We start from the raw sequence: 22,003 nt of genomic DNA on the forward strand, positions 1-22,003 counted from the left end.
TCAAAAGCAGGCGTTCAAAGCAGGGACCCCATGGGTAGCAAATACAGGATATTCTTCTGCAGAAGAATAGCTGTTCAGTAAGGAAGGCTTCAACCACTTAGCTGTCCAGGGTTGCCCTGCCTCATACCAGTTCATACTGTCAATCTCAAGGAGCCACTGTTTTTCACCACCACCCAGAGACCTAGTTCTAAACTGGGTTTTCCCAGCTAAAGGAATTAGCAAAGAGATAATGATACAAACCTTATTCACAAAACAAGTGGAAGGTTATAATTTGGTACAGTCTGTATTATGTTGCAGGCATATCCCCTTCATATGCCAAACTGTCTTCTGTTCAGGAAAAGGCAATGATCTCAGATGCTTGCACAGGGGTCTTGAGTCCCTCATGAATGAACTACCCACAGAAAGCTTCTGCATGTTATGAAAGACAAATGTGCATTATTCATCAATAAACATTTCCTTTGGATAAGTAAGATTGCAAATCATATTTAGATCTGCAGAGTAAATGATGGGTTATTTGTAGAGCACATAAACTGACAAGGCACTAATCAGAAAGTTAGGAAACTGAGATTCATATCACTGCCCAAACTCAGTCACCTCACACGTCTGGACAGGTTGCAGTGTCTTTCATTTTATATCTGAAAGGTATGCAGAAAAAGTGATGTTTCTACTTCATGTGAGAATTCGATGGATGAAGACATTAAGCTATGCGATGTTCTCACATACTGCAGTACTGGGTAAACATCATAGCTCTCCATTATGTTTAGGAAAGCTTGTATGTGAGATACATATTTTTGGTAAAAATGACATTCAACTGGATTTTTGTTTTCCCAAAGCATCCTTAATAATAGATAAATGTTCTCAGTGTCAGTGGCATTTGACTACTGTTTAGCTGCTTTTTTTGATAAAGAAAGATTTTGAAAAGGCTTGGTTTCTATACAATATTTCATAAACACACATTTTACTAAAATATGTACTTTGCCAAATACATAATTTGCTGTGACTACCTGAAAGTATATTCCTTCCTGACAATCATTCATTTTACTCTATTCCTAACAGTTCTTTATTGGCTTATTATTTTTAAATATTATAGCCTTATATCTTTCTTATCTTCTTCATACTTTGCCTTTTTGATGCAACATTGGTACTTCTCTAAGCTCAGAATTATTAATTATATTAACTATGGGACACACCATTAGACACTATAATAAATGTAATATATGGTTCCAGGGACCAACTGAAAAGTGGTGCTCACAGAGGTGTAAAAACATCATCACAGATAGTCCCTGTTCTCAGTAGGTTTCATCTGACTGGTAAGACAAACATGAAAAAAGGAAGTATGACATACAAATAGACCAGCCAACACACTATTAATTTCATCTTGGTTTCTAAGTATATATGCATTATTTTGTAAGAACTGAGGCTTACTTAAGAGAAAATAACCTAAGTAGAAAGAAATGAGAATGAAGGGAAGTGGACAGAGAAGGCAAAGAGAGAAGCGACAAGGTGTAAGGAGGGGAGTGGGGCAGGACAAATTACCAGTCACTCCGTGACCAGTCAAAATAACAAAAAGACCAGCCAGTACCAATTCTCAGTGGTCTGATACATTTTCACACAGGCATAGTACTATTTCATTTGATGTAGGAAATCCTCCATTCAGTCAAACAAAATCCTTTTATGTACATACGCACTTTCCTTCTTGGCTTGATAGATTACACAAAACCCATACAAGCTGGTGACAGAATACTTAAACAGCAGCAGCCTGGGAGCAGGGGTGTTAAAACTCTTCTCTAGTACAAACAACATCTTGCCAAGCAATGCCTAGGGGATGTAGCACAGTTTTGGAACCTGGTATAGCCTCTCAAGGGATCTGTGTTTCTCTCCACCCTTGGGCCTGCAATCAGTCCTTCTGTTTCACCCCACTTTTGTTTTAGGGTTGGACTCTTAGACCTTGTCCTAATGACTCTAGCTGTTTAGGTAACACAAAAAGATGCCGCCCTTGGTATCAATCTGGAGAAGTATGGGAGAATCTGAGAGATTTGTTCCATCTGTCCCATTCCCCATGTCAGCAGAGCAGGTTTACTGGCAGTGAGCCATTACCTGGCCTTTGCCAATCCGAGATAAGACTGTGACTTAAAGGCAGATGCTTTTCCCTTTCTCAAATCCTGCATCAGCCTTTGGCTGTGCCCAAGCAGCTGGCTTTCTGACTTTAATACTACTTAAAAGGCATCTGTTTTCTAAGGCTTATCTAGTTCAGTAGCAGTTTTGTTGTTTTTTTATTGATAGCAAGTAAAGCTCCTTGGGACACGTTGCATGAATGGTGTTGTGAAATAACAATTTGTATTTGCAACTGCGCTTTACCTATGTACAGAGATCAATATCTGTTGTATTTTGCCCTCTTAACTCACAAAATATGAGTTTAGAATGTAATCTTTTACTATCTACTCATAACAAATCAATGTTCCTATGTAATATCAGCCTCCTTAATTCAGACTTAAAATCTTTGGCTTTGTAGGCTTTTTTTCCTTCCAGTCAAATAGATAAAACGCTGAAGTTGCTATATTAGAAGGATGTAGCATGGATTGGAACAGCAATCCAGGCTTTTCTTTGGATGATTTAACTATCTCTTTCTGTAATAAGCAAATCAAATCCCATATATTCAATGGCATGCTGGATTTAAATTCTAAAGCAATGACCCTGACTGATCCAATAGAAAATTTGCAACTATCTCCAACTTTCAGGGGAGAACTAAACCTGTTACCAAGGCACTAGAAAGTTATTAAGGCCTTCTTTAAAGCCTAGTGACATCCTAATAATTTATTTGAGCTTCAGATCAGAACATCGTTATACTTTGAAGCGATATCAAACCAGCTATGATTTATGTTGGGGGTTTTTTTGAGACTACTGTAACTCAGCTTCTTGGCTATCATATTTATTCATGGTATTTCCTGGCTGTGTACTGGGGAAAAATAAAACTTCTAGGAAGGATGGGATAAGAAGAGGTAGTAGCAAAGACCACTTGAGGATGGCTTTGGAAAATGTGTGATAACTTACTGAAATCCCTGTTACTGTGCCTCTCTAGGACCCAGACGCACGTGGCGGGCCAGTGCATGCTGCTCCATGCCCATAATGGTGAATAAGAAAGTGAATTTATTGGCCACAGTCCTCTGTAAAGATGTTTGATAGCACAAATCAGAGTAAGTGCTTCTAGTGCTCAGTAGGCAGCTCCTGAGGCCACCTTTCCCAGGCTATAGCTGACTCCTGGGCTGACCATCAAGCAGACATTTCCCTCACAGCTGCAGCAATTCACACCTGTTATTAATAAAAGACAGACATTGCAGACAGAGTTTATTACTAATTTTCTCTCTGTTTCTTCTAACCTAGCCTATTTTCATGCAGGTGGGATAGCATTTAGATTCTACAGTATCTTCCACAGATAATTTGTAACTCCTAAAGAACAGAGGCCACAAATACAAATGTGGGTCTGTTATCCTGAAGTTAAACCACCAAGAGTCTGTGTTGATAAATAATTCCACTGATAAAAGTAGATATCCAAGTTACTTTGCTTAGTCTTTCTGGGGCACTTTGGATGATATTCCTCTCACCTAACTTCAAGCATTTAAAAATTAACTGTCTAGATTCCTTCCTTATGGAGATGAGTAGATGAACTGCACTGTGGAGGCACCAGTCTCTCTCCAATGACTAAAAAAATGACACTGAGTTTGACTACATGCTTATTCAACCAAATAAAATTATTTGAGATGAATCTCACTACTGGTATCTACTACTAGATTCTACTATAACTACTAGATCACAAATATAGAATATATATATAAATCTTACCCACTTGATGGATAGATTCCCCATAGCTGATTTTTTTAAAAAATGGCCCTGCTGTAAGCCAGCAAAAAGACCTCCTTGATTAAGTCAGCTTTCTCCAGGGAATTTTCTTGTTATAAAATTTATTTGAGCAGCACGATGTGATGTCTTTCCCAGAACGGCTGCTTCCTCTAGTTGACACAGGGAGGTTTATAACAGAGAAGAAAATATTTCAAGACAGGTCAAGAAAACTGCAAAAATATATTCCCTCTGTGCATGTTGTTTGCTTGGCACGTTTTTGGTTTGGGTTTTTTTCAAACAGGCATGGCTTGTTGGAAATGGCTACAATTTTCTGAGCTTCATGATCAGTAAAATAACTGTATATAATTACATGGCAGAAGCAAAGTAAGGTTTCAGTTGATTTAATTTATTTATGTCTCTCTTAATCCTATTTCATCCATTCAGTTTTATCACCTTCCTGTCCGTTATCACTCCAGCCCTGAACCTCCCACTGTCTGGCTATAACCACTGTAACCTTTTTATTTCTGGCACTTAGCTGATCTTATCCGAAAAGCCTTTTATCCCCCACTGAATGTAGTCTAACCACTTAACTTTTATATATGTGTTCCTTTACTCCATTCTCTCCTTTTACAAAGGTATTGAACCTCTTGTGTTTTCCTCTTCACTTTTACTATATGCTTCTTATTTTCTGTGGACTGAAAGAGGCCTCAAGGCAGACAATAATCAGTAATCATATGTACCATTTCCAGTGTTTGCTTTAGATGCGATATTTATCTTATAACCAATATATTGACATTTATTCTTTGGGTTTTATTCACAGGTTTTTCTATCATCTCATGGAGATAGCTGGCTTTGTGACAGAATAGTAACTTGTCACAGAGGATTCAATATCAAGACCTTCCAGGAGGAGCTTTCAGAGCAGGCTGAATCTGATGTCATGTACACTTTGATAGGTCACAGATGACTTCATTTAACCTGATAGAATTATGCTGCTAGATAGCAAGTTCAAAATGAGACTGTGCTACAGCTTCCTGAATAGTCATGCTATGTGCATACTATCACAAAACCTTTCTCCTTCTCACTTACAATCCTCAGAATGCCATGGAGAAAAAAAGCAAGCATAGATAGTGAACTATGTACCATTAGTATGGTCAGGAAAGAATGGGGAAATAGAGAGCTGGCCATCTTTCCCATACAAAAATCCACCAAGCATAAAGTAACAAAGAAAGAGTTAATATTTCTTGGTTTCTTATCATTTGCGGAAAATGTGATTTCATTTTTACAGTTCTAGGATTAGAAATAAGGGTAATTTTAAAAAAATGTGACTCATAATTTCACATAAAACTTCAGCACACCTCCAGAAAACACAAGGCATTTTCTATGCATTTATTACAGTGTTCCTCAGTGAAATTCTCCCTCAGGAGTCTTCATTTTTGGAGGGAACACAGTTAAAATGATATCTGCATAAAGCAAACAGAACTTTTCAGAGTTATTTGGCAGGAATTATCCAACCATCCTGATGTAACTTAAAAGGTTTGGAAAGTACTGAAATAAGTAATTCTAGAGATGTCTCCTTGGAAAGATTCAGAATCAGACAATTACACACCTGAAGTTTTTAACCAGTGAAGTACCCTTCCCTCTGGTTTTAGGGAATTCTTTTAATCTGTCTTCTCTTCCTCAATCTCATTCATTTGGTTCTGTGGGTCTTTCAGGTGTATTAGTTACAACTTACTTTTCGTCTTCAAAGCACTATATATTTTTTCTCATTTCCCTGTGTTCATTCTGGTACAGCCTGTAAATGAAAAGGGAAAAAGAATCTTTCTAAGGCAAGGTGGCATCTGACAAAAGGCAGCCTACAATGTCAGGACCAGGACAACAACGTTATTCAGGCTAGTCAATTATCTCTCAAACGGGGTAATTGTTAGATGTGATAAACTGAATAATCTCAAAACATGGATATTGCAAAGTAGGTAAAAATTAAGCTAAAAGAACATATGGTGACTAATGGAGAAAATAAAGGTAAGCTAGGTCCAGATGGTTCACTTGATAAGCACCTCACAAACATGGATGTGTTGCTCCCAGCTCCAAGTAAGAGCACAATATAGATAATCTGCATAAATAAAATGAGCAATTTTATTGAGGCTGACAATATGCAATACTGGTGAGGTTGACATGTGCAATACAAATTCAGGTTCCTATGTTAGTTTATAGTCCTAAAGCACGTAATGCAGTTACTTTGAGGAAACTCAGTCAGTGAACTACGTAAATGTAACTGTATGTAATAGATATGAACAAAGTATATCATACAAGGTGTTATTTGCATGAAGTCTTGGTACCATAATATTGTCTTTAAGATGGGAAGAAGAGTGTCTCAAGGCACTTAGTCAAACATTTGCACATTTTATACCAAGTACCCATACATTTTAGGCACATATTCAAACACTCAACTACTTGATCATTATAATTACTGTGCATTCCATATCTCTGAAACATGCCAGATTCCTAATTGGAAGGAAGAAAATTATCTTGAGGCATGCTCTAACAAAACGATGAAAAATGCCTAGGAACAATGCCTTTTTTGTGCTGCCTACAATATCTTCCTGCTGTGTATACAAAAGCACAATAAACTTTTAATCTGAACTAGAAGAAAAAACTTCCTGATACCTAGTTACCTTAAAAGCCAAAGAGAAAACTTGCCATGTGGCTTTATACACAACTGAATCCACTTCTATGTTTACTCTTATTCTGCGACATATACCAACACTCTGTCCTTCCGTGCAGTAATCTCCCCGAAAACAAACCGGCAAGGGCTCAAAAGCAGCAAAGGAACGAGACACCTAGACTGCAATGTAGTTTGGAAATCAAGTCCAAACAGCACTCAGAAAAATCCTTACTGCCCTGCCATCCAAACTACCAAGCTGACTCACATTTTAAAACTAAATTCCAGAGATGCCTACAATTGACACAGCTGAGTAGTTCACAATGCTTGGCTCACACCTTGCTTATATAGCTAGATTAGGATCCAAAATTATGTCATTTCCTACATATGTTCTCCAAGGAACTCGACTTGAGAGACATCGTCAGAGCATATCTAATACACATTCAGCTTTCAAGTTCATCTCAAATGCAGCTGCAAGTAACTACAATCTTTTAAATCATGACCTCTCTTCATCATGAAGAGCTGTGAAATTCTAACACAGTCCCTTCCTTAGCCAGTTTCAAAGGTGTGGGTTGTTGGTTTTTTTCTTTTTCTTTATATGAGTATGACTAGAAAAGGAATAGGAAATGATGGAAAAAACACCTAAGCTGGAGTAATTTAGTGCCTTGGATAGTTTCTGAAGAGGCCTTCCTCCATGAGCAGGTTTTAGAAATTTTCCAGTCCTTTAAACAGTCAGATTTTGCTGCCTCGAGATCATTCACTTTCTTAGTCTAGTGTCCAGACTATTAGGTTGCAGCATCATGTTCCATCTCACACCCATACTGTCCAGAAATTTTTTGAATAAGTGGTGTGGGTTTGAATTCTTTGAGGCAATAAGTAAATATGAAACCAAGATTTCTGTGTTTCTAGGCCAAATGCTCTGACCATAAAACTGAAGTTCTTCATACAACTGTATTTCTTTAAGATGCAGGCACTTGTCTTCAGGAGAGGCGTCAGGTAGCCTGACTCGGGGACAGGATTAATAACTCAGTCACCCACCCAGTTGTTTAACACTCAGCAACTACACACACAGCATGTTATTCTAAGTGTCAATCTTACTTTACCCATGAATTGCCTGGGAACTTAGGTTTCTAATACAGAATTCTTGCCTGGGAAGAAGGCCATAAAAGTAATAGCATCAAGAAGTGCATTTATTTGAATTGGTCTTTTAATATTCATGACTTTGATCTTCCATTGTTTGCAAAATAATTTGCAATTCACTTTCTTTGCTAGTATTAATTTAGTGTTATTTTCTTAGTAATTAATTAGTTTTCTTGGTGCTGTTCTGAGAAAGTTACATGCCTGACTTCCTGCAGCAGTAGAAGATTGTATGGGTCATCCACAATGTACACAAGTACTTTCAGCATTATTATAATCTTACCAAGGAATTTCTTTTTTAAAAGAGGTTGTATATTGTCCCAGTGATCACCCTGGAAAGAAAGAAGCTGTCTTACCTATAGTCTTCATAGGGAAACTGGCACATTCATTGTGTATTTGAATATAATTTATGTGACTTGTGGAAGTGGATATGTGCTATGTTGATAGTTCTGCAAATACAATTCTCCAATGCAAAACTGGAAAAAAACCCCACTCTAGTATAAACTACCTGCACCTAATACAGCTGGCAACTGAAATGGATACAGCGGTAACGAATTCAGTGGCTCAAGATCTTTCAAGCCTCTGTTGCGTTATCACTGCGAAGGGGGTACCACAATCAACAGCGTGCAAAACCTATTCCCTCCGGACAGAAGCACGAGGACCCCAGCCTCACTGTGAATCGCCTTTTCCTCACTGTTCTGGAGTTTCTTAACTCCATATACTTCCATGTGCAACAAGATATAATAATATTTTTATCATGATAATGATTATTTTATTTATAGTAATTTTTTTATCACTTCTGAAGCCGAATAGAAGAGTTTTCCTATGCAAAAAGCTATTTTAGGCCTGTTTCTTATTAGGCCTATCACAGTAATCCAAACACCACCTAATTAGATATTTTTCATTACTTATGTTTCCTATTGTTCAAGTTACTGAGATATCCTTTGCTATAAGTGAAACCTTGAAATCTTACTGACTTAGTGGCACTACAATCACAGCAGTGGGAGAACTGTGCCTCTATAGTTATCCATGCAATGTTTGTTTACTTTATGGCTAAAGGGTATTTTGTTACTCTTGTCAGCCTTTCCTGCTGGTGAGAACTAGACTATTCCACCTTCCATATAATCCTGTACGAAGTAACTGTTACAAGTTTCCCAACATTTTTCATTGCAATGTTTCTGCAACCTGCAGTCTCCCACTTTTGAATGAAAAAGCAACAAATCAGAAGGTGTCCTGCAAAAAAAATGTGCTTCAAACAGTTTAAGAAAGGTGGGAGAAGAGTTGAAATGCTGAAAGAAAGGGACTGAGCAACGGGAGCTGCTTTTGCATAGGCGATTTAAGTATTACTTGTTCCACAGGGCTGCAGCTGAAGTGGAAGTCAGTCTACATCAAAGCCAAGTTGTAAGTCAATACAATAAAAACTTACGAAAGACATGATTGTATCTGATGTGTATCTGTCCCAGTCTCAATTATGCTGAAAATTTGTATCCCAGAAACTTCTGTGAGGTTTATGTGAACATTTTGTAGGAATTACAGGCCTTCGTGTGTCACAGTTTTCAAAAGCTCCACCCAGATCCATTTGAAATTCTTCAGTGTGTGGGAAGATCCCCGCCACAGTCTTGATCACTCTGAGTGATTCCAGGGACCTATGGTCCCCAGCCTCAGACCTTAATTCTCCAGCTCAGCAAGGGAGAATCTGTTGCAAGCTACGCAGTTGTTTTTTCTGCTAAGAATATATATGACTCCAACCCTTTTCTCTTAAACTGAAGCCAATCCATTCTTCAATGTATTCCCATGTGAATGAGTCACATTAATGATTCCCAGTTGTCCCTGGTCTGGGATACACATGAAACATGTAGCAAAAAAAAAAGCACCAGTAGCAAAACTTGGCTCAATTTATACCCTAACATGCAAAGGAGGAGCAATGTAATTGAACCAATGACAATGTGGAAGTTTTAGACAGAATCACCAAATTATTGTAGTGTGTAACTATAACGTTATTTCTGCTTTCATTATTGCCTGAATTGCTGAGTGAAAACATTTTGGATGCATCGGATGATGTTCCTGAGGTCATTACAACTAAAACTCTTTCTCCTGTTATACAGTGTGGCTCCCTATTGCTCATTTCACACTTCTTGTGTGAAATAAGCACAAATCATACAATAGAAACAGAATGTAAATTAAAAGGAAACCATTTTCCTTTAGTTTTTCTTTATTAACATTTCACTTGCTAATAAGGAAGTTATTTCTCTCTTCCCTGACTTGGATTCCTTCTCAGTTTCTTTTCAGTTTCTTTCCAAATTTTGAAAGAACCAGTCCAGATATCCTCACAATAAGTAATATTTCTGGATTTGTTTCTGTCTACATCATATACTACAGATATGGAAGACATGTGGGGAGCCGAATTCCTCCGGCTTTGCTATGTGCCATTTCACAAGGCATATTTCTATCAAGAGGTGCTTTGTCAAAACACCTTTTAAATGACTAAATTATCTTCTCATTGCTCAACAGGTATAACAGGATTCGAATTTCTTTCTAGAAGTAAAAGGTGTTCTCATATAATACTCCTTGTCAGGAACGAGAACTGCTCAGCAGAATAAAAGCTTTAGAAAAAAAGCTTCTTAATTAACATTACCATCTCAGGAACATAATACTATCACACCATCTCCAATTAGATTTTTAGCAAATTGAAACTGATAAAGTAAACAGACTGTATGACAGTGATTAGCAAAGCACTGAGCAGAATTTAGTCACTGAGTATTATATACGTGAATCATTGAAGGTAAAACCTCAAAGGCATTTAACCAGAAAAAGATTATGTCAAAGGTAAGTATGAATAAAGCCTCTTCAGTGTATTTTGAGCACATGTGGAAACAAATAATAATATTCATATATGGAAACTGTTCCTGACAGCAGATTAGTAGAATGTCATCACTGATTTCTTTTTCTTTAAATAATCTAAATATAAATAATTTAGTAAATATAAATATTGTTCTTTTATTAAAAAAGCCTTTTCCTTTGGAAAGTACAGCTAAGTTCTGCTAGTAATAAAACAGAATATTGCAAGCTATTGCATCATTAATCCCTGTATAACCATTTCAAGATTGTAGTCATAATTGCTTTAGCAATGGTTTCCCATATTGTCTTAATGATTTACAATAGTTCTGTTTTCCTGGACTCTCCAATCTACCACTGAGGTAAAGAGGATTGCAATTTATACAAAGAATGCAAGACTGAACCTTGGCAAAAAACCCACATTCACTACATAGTGCATAAAATGCTAATTGTACTTTATAGCAGCGTACTCATTTCTAAGTTGTGTTTAGCAGCAGGATCCCTGAACAAACCTCAGGTGGTCCATTGCCAGTCCTCCCCTGCAGGTCCTTACAGGCATCTTTGTCAGAGATGAGGACAGACTGAGCCCCCATTTTGTGCAGTCTGGGAGCTTCTGTGCTCAAGGAAGTGTTAGAGCTTCCAACCAGATGTTTCTGTCAAACAGTAATCAGAAAGTAGGAGGAGAAAATCCATTGGGCAATGGTTCTTCTGCTCATTCATGAAGTGGGAAGGACAATGCTTCTAAAAGCACTTTTTCTTTTCTCCTAGACACAACTGAACAAGCTGCTGGTGCTGAGCAATCTAACAAGAGTTGAACAGAAAAAGGATGAGTGCAAACATCTTTTAAAGTCTCAGTCTCTGCATTAAAACCCTATTTACTTCTCAGTTGTTCTCATGTGGTGTGCCATCTGCAGAAAAGTTTGCCACCATTTCTTTCCTACTTTGTTTATTTAGAATTCCTCCTGAACTGTAAAAGTTTGCCACCATTTCTTTCCTACTTTGTTTATTTAGAATTCCTCCTGAACTGTAAAAACATGATTTATGGAAAGGGGGGGAAAGCATTCCTTTCTTATTTCATACTACTCTCATAGCTCATGCACCACTGTCTTGAAAACAGATACGGTGTAAGCAGCTGAATAGTATACCAGAGGGTTTTCGGTTCCTGCAACACTGAACGACATTTGACCTCAGGGTTAATTTCTCCATATTTCCACTAATGTTACAGATAGAAGATACAGATGCAATTAAACTGAGGCCTGTGATCTACATCATCCACCATTTCAAGTTTTGTAAATGGTTTTTACTCTGCTGCTTTTGGTTTGTATTTCTCAAAGTCTGTTTTAAGTAGGACAGTTCATTTTTTTCTGGGAGAAAAAAGACTATAAGAAAAGAAATCATTATTAGTGTCCTGGAAACTTATTATTATTCCTATTATTCTCTTTAAATTCGGTGTAAAATTTTCAGGATACATTACATAAAGAAAAAATATATATACATTGATAATTTCTTACAAATAGATTAAGGTTAAGAAATAAATGAATGCATGGCTAAGACTAATGGTGGTACTGTAGAAAATACTGAGCAAGTGATAAGCTGAATTAAAGTGCTACTAGACCAAATGTAGCCTGCATTTTTTACCTCTACAAACAGTAATTTCAGTGTTCAAAGTGTTTTGAGCACAAACACTGCAGGCAGTAATATCTAGCTTAAATTTCTTCATGGCACAGCTGGTTTCAGTGATACCTTCATTTATAAGTCTTAAGAATAAAACGACAGGTGTAAGTGTCTTACGGGAATGCATGCTCCTCTTTGTGTTGTCCTGCAGGTTTTTGGGAAATCACAAAGCTCTGGAACAGCAATGCCAGTTTAAAGGGAAGGTTGTGACAAACATTATGTCATGACATTGTGGAACAAGCACTGTAGGCTGCTTACAGCCCAACACTCTTCCTGGAAGCCAGTGTAAAATTGCTATTAACTTCAATGAAAGCCATAAATGCTTGTCTGCTAAAGACTGAAGTACAGTATATTTGTTTAACCAGTTCAAATGACTCTCCCAAATTCCTGGGAGCACCGGATAAGACAATATTTATACATGTTAAGATGGAAGACCTGATTTTCCACTGCCTTCCACTTGCATATTCGTAAAAACTTGAGTGCAGCTTCTGTTTTGCCAAGTCCTTCACTTCAACCAAGCTTTTGTCCTCTTAAAGTTTTCAGCCTGGTGAGGCAACTGGCTATCTGCCAAGATTGCTTGGATCACCTCACCTCTGAAGTTCTGGAATATTAGTGAACTTGTTAGGCTCATTTGTTAAACTTCTTTTAAACAGATGTCTATTAATTAGTAGCTTATAATATTAAATAAGTATTGTTTATGCTAATGCAGTTTTTAAGTGATTGATCCAGAGTGTCTTCAGGAATACTGCAGTGAGAATGATGGAAATAAAATTGTCCCAATTATAGGTTAATTTATAAACTCCCTTCAGGGAGTCATATCTTTAGTGGAAACTTAGAGCAAGAAGCTGAGTTCCAGTTTTGCTCACTAATAAAAAGAAAAAAGTTTCTTTTTATTTCCAAAATGAAGCAAAATTAAATTAGATGCTTACAGACCTATTCAATGGTGCTCCCCCTTTTCTAATTCAAAAGCAGATTTGTATTTGGAATTTATTTTGAATAGCTGTGTCACATCATACTTAAGTCATTGGCATTTCCGGTGTAAAAACTCATTTGGCATTTCTGAGTCATAACTGCTGGCTATTTTTTCTGCATTCTGTCTCTTTTGATTACCTGGCACACCAACATAAAGAATCGATTTTAGACTGTGAGCGAGTATACTGATACCAGACATTATGGTCTTACTGATATCAGCTGGCCATATCCTGAATTACACTTCAAAGTTCAATTAGTTTAACTTAAGAGGTCAAAGTACAAACTTCATTACAGTTTTATGAACTGTTCTACGTAGAGTTGACTCTTGACTGCTATTTGGAACAGCTAGCCATTATATCTCCTGCAAAAAGACCTACTGGCTGCTGGACTTTGGTAAGGTGTTGGGACCTCCCCTGGCAAAATCCCTTTTCTCATGGCTATTTTCCAGCCCAGTCACAATAGTTGTAATTTCCCAATGGAAAAGTTTTTTCAGGCTTTGAGGAAATAGTATACCAAGTTTGGGAATGGATAAATATTATTTTGCAAGTAAATCAAAACCTGTGATTGCAGTACTTCCCTTAAGCAAAAAGGAAGACATTTGCTGAGTGTAAGAAATAGACTAAACACCGTAAGTACATGAGATTCACCTTTTTCATATTTATTCTTCTAAATCCCTTAGTGGTGTACCTAATGAATATGAACATGAATATGATTTCATTGAAGAACAGAAATTTTAGTTTTGGCTTCAACAAGAAGATACTTGGATATACAGACAAGTTTCCATGGAAAAACAGGTACTTAGTTAAGATCTAAGCTAGGATATTTGTTGAACTCAAACTTGCTGTAAGCTATGAATATATGGAGGGTAAGTTATCATGATTCATGGGATGCACAATAGCATGTTAGTTTGTGGAAAGAGGTTCAGTGTGTGACCTCTACGACACTTAGGCCATATTATCTCATACCTCAGGTCTTGTATCTTGTATCAGGATCAGCCTTATCTCAGGCATGGCCACCAGCCCTGCTGCCCTGCTGCTTGTAAGCCATCTAAACTGGCCGTGGGAGCTGTGGATTGTGTGTGTCATACTACTGTGCTCCATCCTGTGTAGCATTTGTTCCCAATGATGCCAAAGAGTCGTCTTCTCTTTTTCTCTGTATGTAATCTATCTTTTTTTTCCAAGACTTTATTTTTCTCTTGATTCTTTTCAGGAGATCATCACCACTTTCTAGTTCCTACACTGCACTTTCAGTTATTGGTCTTAAAGTTATTGGTCTTTTTTTAAAATAAAATCAATAATTGCTTGTTCAAGGATGTTTTCAAATAAAAAAGGTGCCAATATTTGTAAGCACTTTGAGTGCAAAGGTACATGAGCCCCAAGATAAATCTTCTATATGTCCTAGGTTATATAATCAATAGATTAAAAATTACTCCCCAAAATCGAAAATTCTTTCTACACTTTCTCCGCACAGACATAAACCCCTGTACGCAATATTCTAATGACATTTTCTCTATTTTCAAACCTGTATATATGCGTGGCAGATAGCCTTAAGAAACTCATACAAACTGTTGCCAGATCAAGTCTAGGGACTGAATCAAAACTGTCAGAGCTCAGTGGAGAAACCACTCTTGACCATTGGATTAACTCTGCCTTTTCTTCTAATGGGCTTGAACCACTTCTACAGGCAGTGTAGGGAGATTGGGATACTGTAGAAGAAGGAGAAATGTTTTTAAATGTAACTAATAAATTTACATAAAATGCCAATTTCCTCTGGAAATAGCTGACTTCTTACCCTGTCCTGCTTCTGCTCATGTAGGTCTTGGATTTTCCTAGATTAAGGTGAAGTCTGGGGGCTGTGGGTGAAGTCTGGGGGCTGTGGGTGGAGGTAGTTTAAGTCTGCACTAGCCAACAAGTCATAGTTACATTACCATAATGTAAGCCATAGCTATACTACCATACCGGGACATCCTGCAAGTAGTGTGTGCTCCATTCACAAGCTTTCCTCCTTCAAGTGTTTTTCTGGGAGACCCAAATGGCCCTTTTGTTTTCAAACTAGCCACTTAAATATTCATATGACTTTAAATCTGGTTGTTGGCTCAGAACAATAACAGTTTGCTCACAGAAATCCTAGATAGTAATGTTTCAATAAAAAAGTAAGTAAGTTGTACCAATGTCACTTAAAAAAGAAAAATAGTTGGCCTCAAATCTTACTGTTAGAAAGATAACTATGGAGCAAAATATTCATACCTCTTCACTGATTTTTCAACATGCTGTTAAAATCTAGATTCACAGAGCATAGGTGAGCTTGATAGCAAAAAGACAATTTATATTGTTCCCATTGAAGGGGCCATGTAAAATGGGGATCGTGATTTTGAGAGCTGCACAATTTAATATTCATAAAAAATTGTTACCACTTCTTGTTCTTTAATGAAAGTGACAAAATTATTTTAACACTATTCCTATAAACAAGAACAGGAAAAGCTGTCTCTAAAAAATAGTAATTCTGGTTCTTCACTTTTCTGGTTGGCATACAATTTCTCAGGAAAGCTGTTTAAGTCAGTGGAAGTCTATTAATGTAAGAGTACTGTGGAGAAAGATGCACACAGTTTCTTTTGAGTTGCATTTCAATTCTTCGCTTTCATTCTTTCAGATTCCACTACTGAAATTACATAAACAACAACTCTGTTTTGACTAAATTATCATGTCAAGTAAAGATGGGTGGTAATATACAGTTTATATTCACCTATTCATTTACCTTTTCATATCACTATGGAAAAAAAATCTTTGTTTCCTTCTCTTCTAAACACTTTTCTCTCCATTATCCAAGAGTAAAATTACTTATATTAGCATATTTCCCACAACTGCTCTTCAGTCAAGATTCATGGGTTTTGTCTTTGCTTTACCAATTCAAGAACCTTTCATCGTCAAGGAACATTCCTAGCGACTATATGGATAAACAGACACAAATACATGATTAAATGTCCTGTGAAGAAGCAAGAAGGAGGAAAAATGGTCTTATTAATAAATACTTAGCATAAAACTGAAAGACTATGGTTATGGAAAGCACATTGTAATAGAGCAGAAATTACAAAAAAAGGCTATCAGGGCTCCTGCTGGTTTTTTTTTCCAACATTGCCTTGATTTGTGTCCTGATATTAAGTCTTTTCTAGCTAAATCCTAGGCAACCAAGCATGGCAGTGCTTGGCTTTTAGACGTATTCTGCTTAATGGAGAATTATGTGTGTCCATGAACAGAGCTGCATGATCCACCAAAGAATGAGATCCACAGATATGGGTATGTTGATCTGGGGAGCCACCCATAACTGCTTGTAGAAAGCATTGAAGAAAAAGGTTGGGTGAAAACCTTCCCCCTTTCATGGATATAGTTAGATCTGGAGAGGCACATCTCTCTCGCATGCAATACCACTGGCGAAGTTGGAGCCTGTGCACTAAAAATGTTCTACAATCGCCATTGGTTTTAATGGATTTGAAGTCAGTCTCATAAACTACAGCTGCATGCTAACACCCACAAATAAATATGATTGGGATTTTTCTTACTAGAAAATAATAATTTTTAAGTACAAAAAAAAAAATATGTTGAGGCTATGGAACCAGCCAGAAACCTCTGTAGTGCAAGCCAAAATATCATTGACATTTCAGCTAGAAGTTATTTATTTCAGACAATAAAGATGGGGTTGGGTGCATCTATAACATCACTAAGGAAACCTCAATTGTGGTATAACAACACGCTGTCATATTGCCTGAATGCTTGCTGTCCTGAACTAGGGCTCATAGTCAGAGGTGGGTTCATTGGGCAGAAGTCCCCTACCACTCAGGTAAATCCTATTCTACATGGCATAGATAAATGCATCTTCATTTCACAGCATCACCATTTCCTGCAGAAAAGAGCATTTGGTCTATTTACAAGATCTGAGCAAGACCAAGGAGTGAATCCATGAGACGTATGTATACAAAACTGCCAGAGTGCCACTATTGACACAGTTGGATCATCTGGATGGTAACAATTCTGAATCTTAATAAAACAGGGGAGGGGGGGGTAGAAGAGAGAGGGAGAAAGAGACATAAAGGGATTTCTTTTCTTTTTTTTCCCTCTTTTTCTTTTTTATGAATATGTTCTTTTGGTATGAAAGAGAAACAGAAAGAGAAGAATGTGTAAAAACAGATGTGGAACTACAAAGCCTCCCCACAGACTCCTTGAGAAGGAAGATGTACATAAAGAGCAGTCTGTGTGGCCATTAAAGTACAAGCTGATTCAGAAAGAGGATACAAAGAAATGTTACAGTAAGCACATAATTCATCGCAAAAGTTGAGATGTATATAACTGTCCCAGAGTAGCAGGGAATTATTCTTTCTTGCATGATTAAATACAGCTAGTGTTTGCAAATATGAGGAAATCACTGCACAGCTGATCTAGAGCATGCAAAGTTTGTCAGGAAAAGTAGTACATTTCTTAGACAAATCTGATACAGGGAGAGACAAGCTGGTAGGCTAACGTATAACCTCAGTCCGCAGTAGCTACAACTACACTATTATGACATTGCTGATATAAATAAGGTCCTTCTTTCATCTGAGAATCTCATTCAATCCTTTAGACAGAACAATGCGTGGTTCTTAATGTTGTCCAAGGCAAATTCCAATGGTAGCTCGTCTTCATCGCTACGATAGCAGAAGCCTCTCAGGGCAGCTTCCTACCGTAGTTCTGAGTCACGTTAAGGAAAATGTCTCCCTATCTTTTCTATAAGATTTTCAAGGGTTATAGATCACCCAGAAAGCCAACCATATCCTGGGCTGCATCAAAAGAAGCGTGGCCAGCAGGTTGAGGGAGGTGATTCTCCCCCTCTGCTCTGCTCTGGAGAGACCCCACCTGGAGTACTGCGTCCAGCTCTGGTGCTCTCAGCACAGGAAAGACATGGACCTGTTGGAGTGGGTCCAGAGGAGGGCCACAAAATGATCAGAGGGATGGAACACCTCTCCTACGAAGAAAGGCTGACAGAGTTGGGGTTGGAGAAGAGAAGGCTCAGAAGACCTTATAGCAGCCTTCCAGTACCTGAAGGGGGCCTACAGTAAAGATGGGGAGGGACTTTTTACAAGGGCATGTAGTAATAGGATAAGGTGCAATAGCTTTAAACTGTAAGAGGGTAGATTTAGATTAGATATAAGTGTGATTTATGCCTTTGTTTTGACTGTTCATTTATTAACCGCATACTATGTATCATTGTTTTTAATAAAGTTTTTTTTTAAAAAAAAGTTATGCTTTTTGCTTCATCTTCTGTTGCTGTGATCTCCTCAGTCCCTGTTATCTTCATCAGCTTCTATCCACCCCAGCCCATTTCAGTGTATGGCCCCAAAAGTTTTGGTTATTTTCTGCATTTTATAGGCCAACATTTCAGACTTACCTCTTCTTAACACTGTATATTGCTGAAAGCGGCTTCCCACTCACTCATACCATCTACCGCTCATCCCATTACACAGTTCCCAAGCGTCATTATCATAGAAGCATGTGTTCTGAAATGCATTTCGTGTTAAATTGTTTCATGACTTCTTTCAAATATGCTTACATTCAACAGAACTGAAATGCTGAGTTGGGTGGTCCCTACTGCTTTGTGGTAGAGGCAAGAGCAAAACATCATGTGTGATTTCAACACCGTTAAGTTGTTTATTGATAACCCAGAAGTGATGTGGCTGAATCAGCATTATCTCCACTGTGAGAGGTTTCTGGTGTTAACTCTTCTGTTGCCTATCACCATGCACAGATCACAGACAGAGCAATTCCCTATCCTGTCATCTCTTTTAATGGAAAATGCCTACAAAAGTCTATAGAGGCTTTGTATCAAGAACAGCAGCAGCATCTGTCCCTCAGGGAATACTTGTCTTTGCTTTTCCTCTAGATTTCAATGATACATGATAAAAATACAACAGAAATTATTAAGTATGACAGTATCTTTGACTCAGACTGTCTTTATTTTCCAGACTAATTATACTACAGAACTTCACTCTCCTACTCAGACTGCTTCAAAGCTTCTCCAGCTGGGCATGTTCCTCATGCACAGCATCAGATGATATTATTTTCTCCAAATCAGTTGGTACTATCATTCAAATAGCAGCTTCCTGATTCAAACCTAAACCCATAGCAGTCTTCTCATTAATTATAGTAACAATTTGGAGGAGATTGCTGTTGCACGTTACAGCAGTACACATGAATTAAAACATCAACAAAACACAGTTGTGTTTAGAGTTTGGTAGTAACAGACGGGTGTTCATGTGCAGCTATTTCCTAACAAATGGCTAAACTCTTTTCTGCTTTACATAGTGGAATTGTATACTATTTAAGCCAGAGCTAAACTTATCCAGAATTCCACCCAAGTATCTGAACTGTTTGCAGCAAAGACACAAAGTTAATTTTCACTCACTTCTTCCCATGTAGCTCTGCTGAAGCTAATAGAGTTGCATAGGTCTGACGAGAATTTGGCTTCAGTTTTCTAAGAACATCTGTTCATTTCATGACAGCCATTTATTTGTGGGTTATGTTAGTTAGAACAGAGCCAGATGCTGACCCGTTTCTCAAAGCAACTTATTCTTTGTGTGATCCCACTGATAAAAGCACCTTGGTTTTGCTGAAGAACAACCAGCCTATGTGTGACAGTGACACACCATAGGAAAATGATCTGTTACATTCTCTTTATCTGTTCTTTCTCCTTAGCCATCAAACACCCCGTTAGGTACAAACAGTGTCACTTTGCACCAGTTAAGTGCTATTGAATCCCGAGGGAATGTAGGACACACTTTATCTCTATAGTAGGATAAATCCTGTTTATATTGCTAGATGCTCTTAAGTTATACACTGGCAAGGCAAGCTTCACCATCTGCCAGGGATTTATAGGAGACCTGGCAGAAATGGATGAAGATAAGATATTCTTAATCAATATACTCCTTTATTTCTTCTCCTCTCTCTGTCGGTCTGTCCATCCATCCGTCCGTCTATCTGTCTGTCCCTCCTTCCTCCCTCCATAGACTCATAGCCACTAAGCCAGCACCATCCGCCTGTGCCAGTGACTACAAGCCTTCTGGCTCAGGAGGGGACACAGATGCCTTGAACCACTAAGCAACTACCCCTCGTATATTTTTTATATGCTGAGGGCTTCATGCCTATGCACCTGGTCTGGGATAACACATTTTCATTCAGCTGTTGATGACTTTGAATCCAGTTGAGAAAACAGCTCATTTGAATTCTCCACAGCTTGTTTGCTTCTGCATCTAATTAATTACCTGATCACTTCTAATTAACACAGTTGCAATGGAAGAGTTGTTTTGTTCTGTGCGGTTAACAATTATTTCCTCCCAGTCAGGACACAGGACCTTTCCTAGTGGAAGAGAATCTGCAAGAGAATATTGAAAAATTTAGGTTTGTTTGCAGATCAGAAGTAAAAGGTTAACGTAAAACACTTAAAAAACAACATTCAGGTTTTCTGCCACAGGATGTTTCACAGTTATCAAAATATTTTAGTTTTATTTTATCTTTCTGGTATTGTTATCACTTTCCATTCACAGCATTTATTTTCCAAAATACATGGTTTGTTGTAATAATAATATACTTATTTTTTTTCTGATCTTCTTCTATAATCATAGTCAAATTTGCCTACAGATTCATGGGCTTTGGAGTCCCAAGATTTCTCAGTGAGAAACTGTTATTTTTTGCCTTACAACAAAATTACAGGAAAAAAGGTACTATCATTTTACTTAAGAAAAACTACATGTGACAAACAAATGCACAGTGTTTGGGGCATTATCATAATTTTCTTTAAGCTCTATGTTGTTTGTACAAAGACTGTTGCTGGTGTCATGGGTAGAGACCAATAGCACAGAGGAAAGAATGTTGCTAATTGAGAAATGATTGTTTGAAAGCATAAACAGAAATGTGCACACAAGCAGGTGACAAGATGAAGCACTATTTTTGGTTTAAAAAAAATAAAATAAGAGTAGTAGGTGTTTGGGTCCCACTAAGTAATAATAATTACATTTAAAGCACCTCTGTAGGATACTGGCTTTGAAGTGTGCAGAAAGAAAAGTAATGACTGATAAGCGTTTGCGAGTGTTCAATTTGTAATGGCCAGAAGAGATAACTCAGCTGAGGTTGATACTAATTAAGGACTTATTATCTCTCTTTCAGCTCTGGGTCCAGTTGTACACTAAAATTATACATTTTGACATAATTTTTTTGCTACTTGTATCCTTGAGCATAACAAGCAAATGTCACTGTACCTCAGTAATTTAGGTATCATTATACAATTAGCTGAAGTACTTGCTTGCATAATTGTAAATCAGCTGCGTGGTTTTGAGTTGCATGTTGCAGTTGTAACTGATTTGTAATATAGCCAAGATGAGAGACGGTGTCTCAGTTCTCTGCTTTTCTCCTATTAGCTCTGAAAAAAAATTAGACTTATAAGAAACAATAGAATGTCATTAGGCAGCTTAATTAATCAAATTTACTTAAAGTATCTGAAGCATTAGTCATCTAGCAGATGTATTACGTGGTTTAAAATGAATCGAACATCATAACTTCCTGCTTGTATCTCATACCTTTCTGTTAGCCTGGCTCAGCTTTGAATTGAAAGATTTGAATTAAACACAAAGATTTGAACTCAAGTCAGGTACAGCATTTTCTCTAAATTAGCTGTCTTCTGGCTGTCTCTGAGCAAGAGCATTCTCTTTTTCTGGGCTTGCTACCATAAGACTCCTTTGACTATGTTTCCTCTACCCTTGGAAGTTTAGTCTTCAACCCATCTATTGGACCTCTTTGCATCCCCTGTTTCACTCTTCAGGATACAGCAGGATTTAAAACTGAACTCCCAACTCATAAATCCACAGAGCTC

General features: G+C 37.6%; 1 long non-coding RNA gene across 2 annotated transcripts; it reads right to left on the bottom strand.

The window, feature by feature from the left end:
• Positions 1-283: 283 nt before the first annotated feature.
• On the bottom strand, positions 284-20,447 carry LOC140652270 (uncharacterized). Of its 2 annotated transcripts, none has more exons than XR_012042713.1 (3): positions 20,400-20,447; positions 5,444-5,629; positions 284-408 (listed from the first exon to the last, which is right to left on the bottom strand). It is a non-coding gene; the product is annotated as an uncharacterized lncRNA (long non-coding RNA). The 2 variants fall into 2 exon arrangements; XR_012042712.1 differs by lacking the exon at positions 20,400-20,447 and adding an exon at positions 10,981-11,081.
• Between the last annotated feature and the right edge of the window lie 1,556 nt (positions 20,448-22,003).

Source organism: Ciconia boyciana, chromosome 5 (assembly GCF_034638445.1).
Source record: "Ciconia boyciana chromosome 5, ASM3463844v1, whole genome shotgun sequence".
Taxonomy (NCBI): domain Eukaryota; kingdom Metazoa; phylum Chordata; class Aves; order Ciconiiformes; family Ciconiidae; genus Ciconia; species Ciconia boyciana.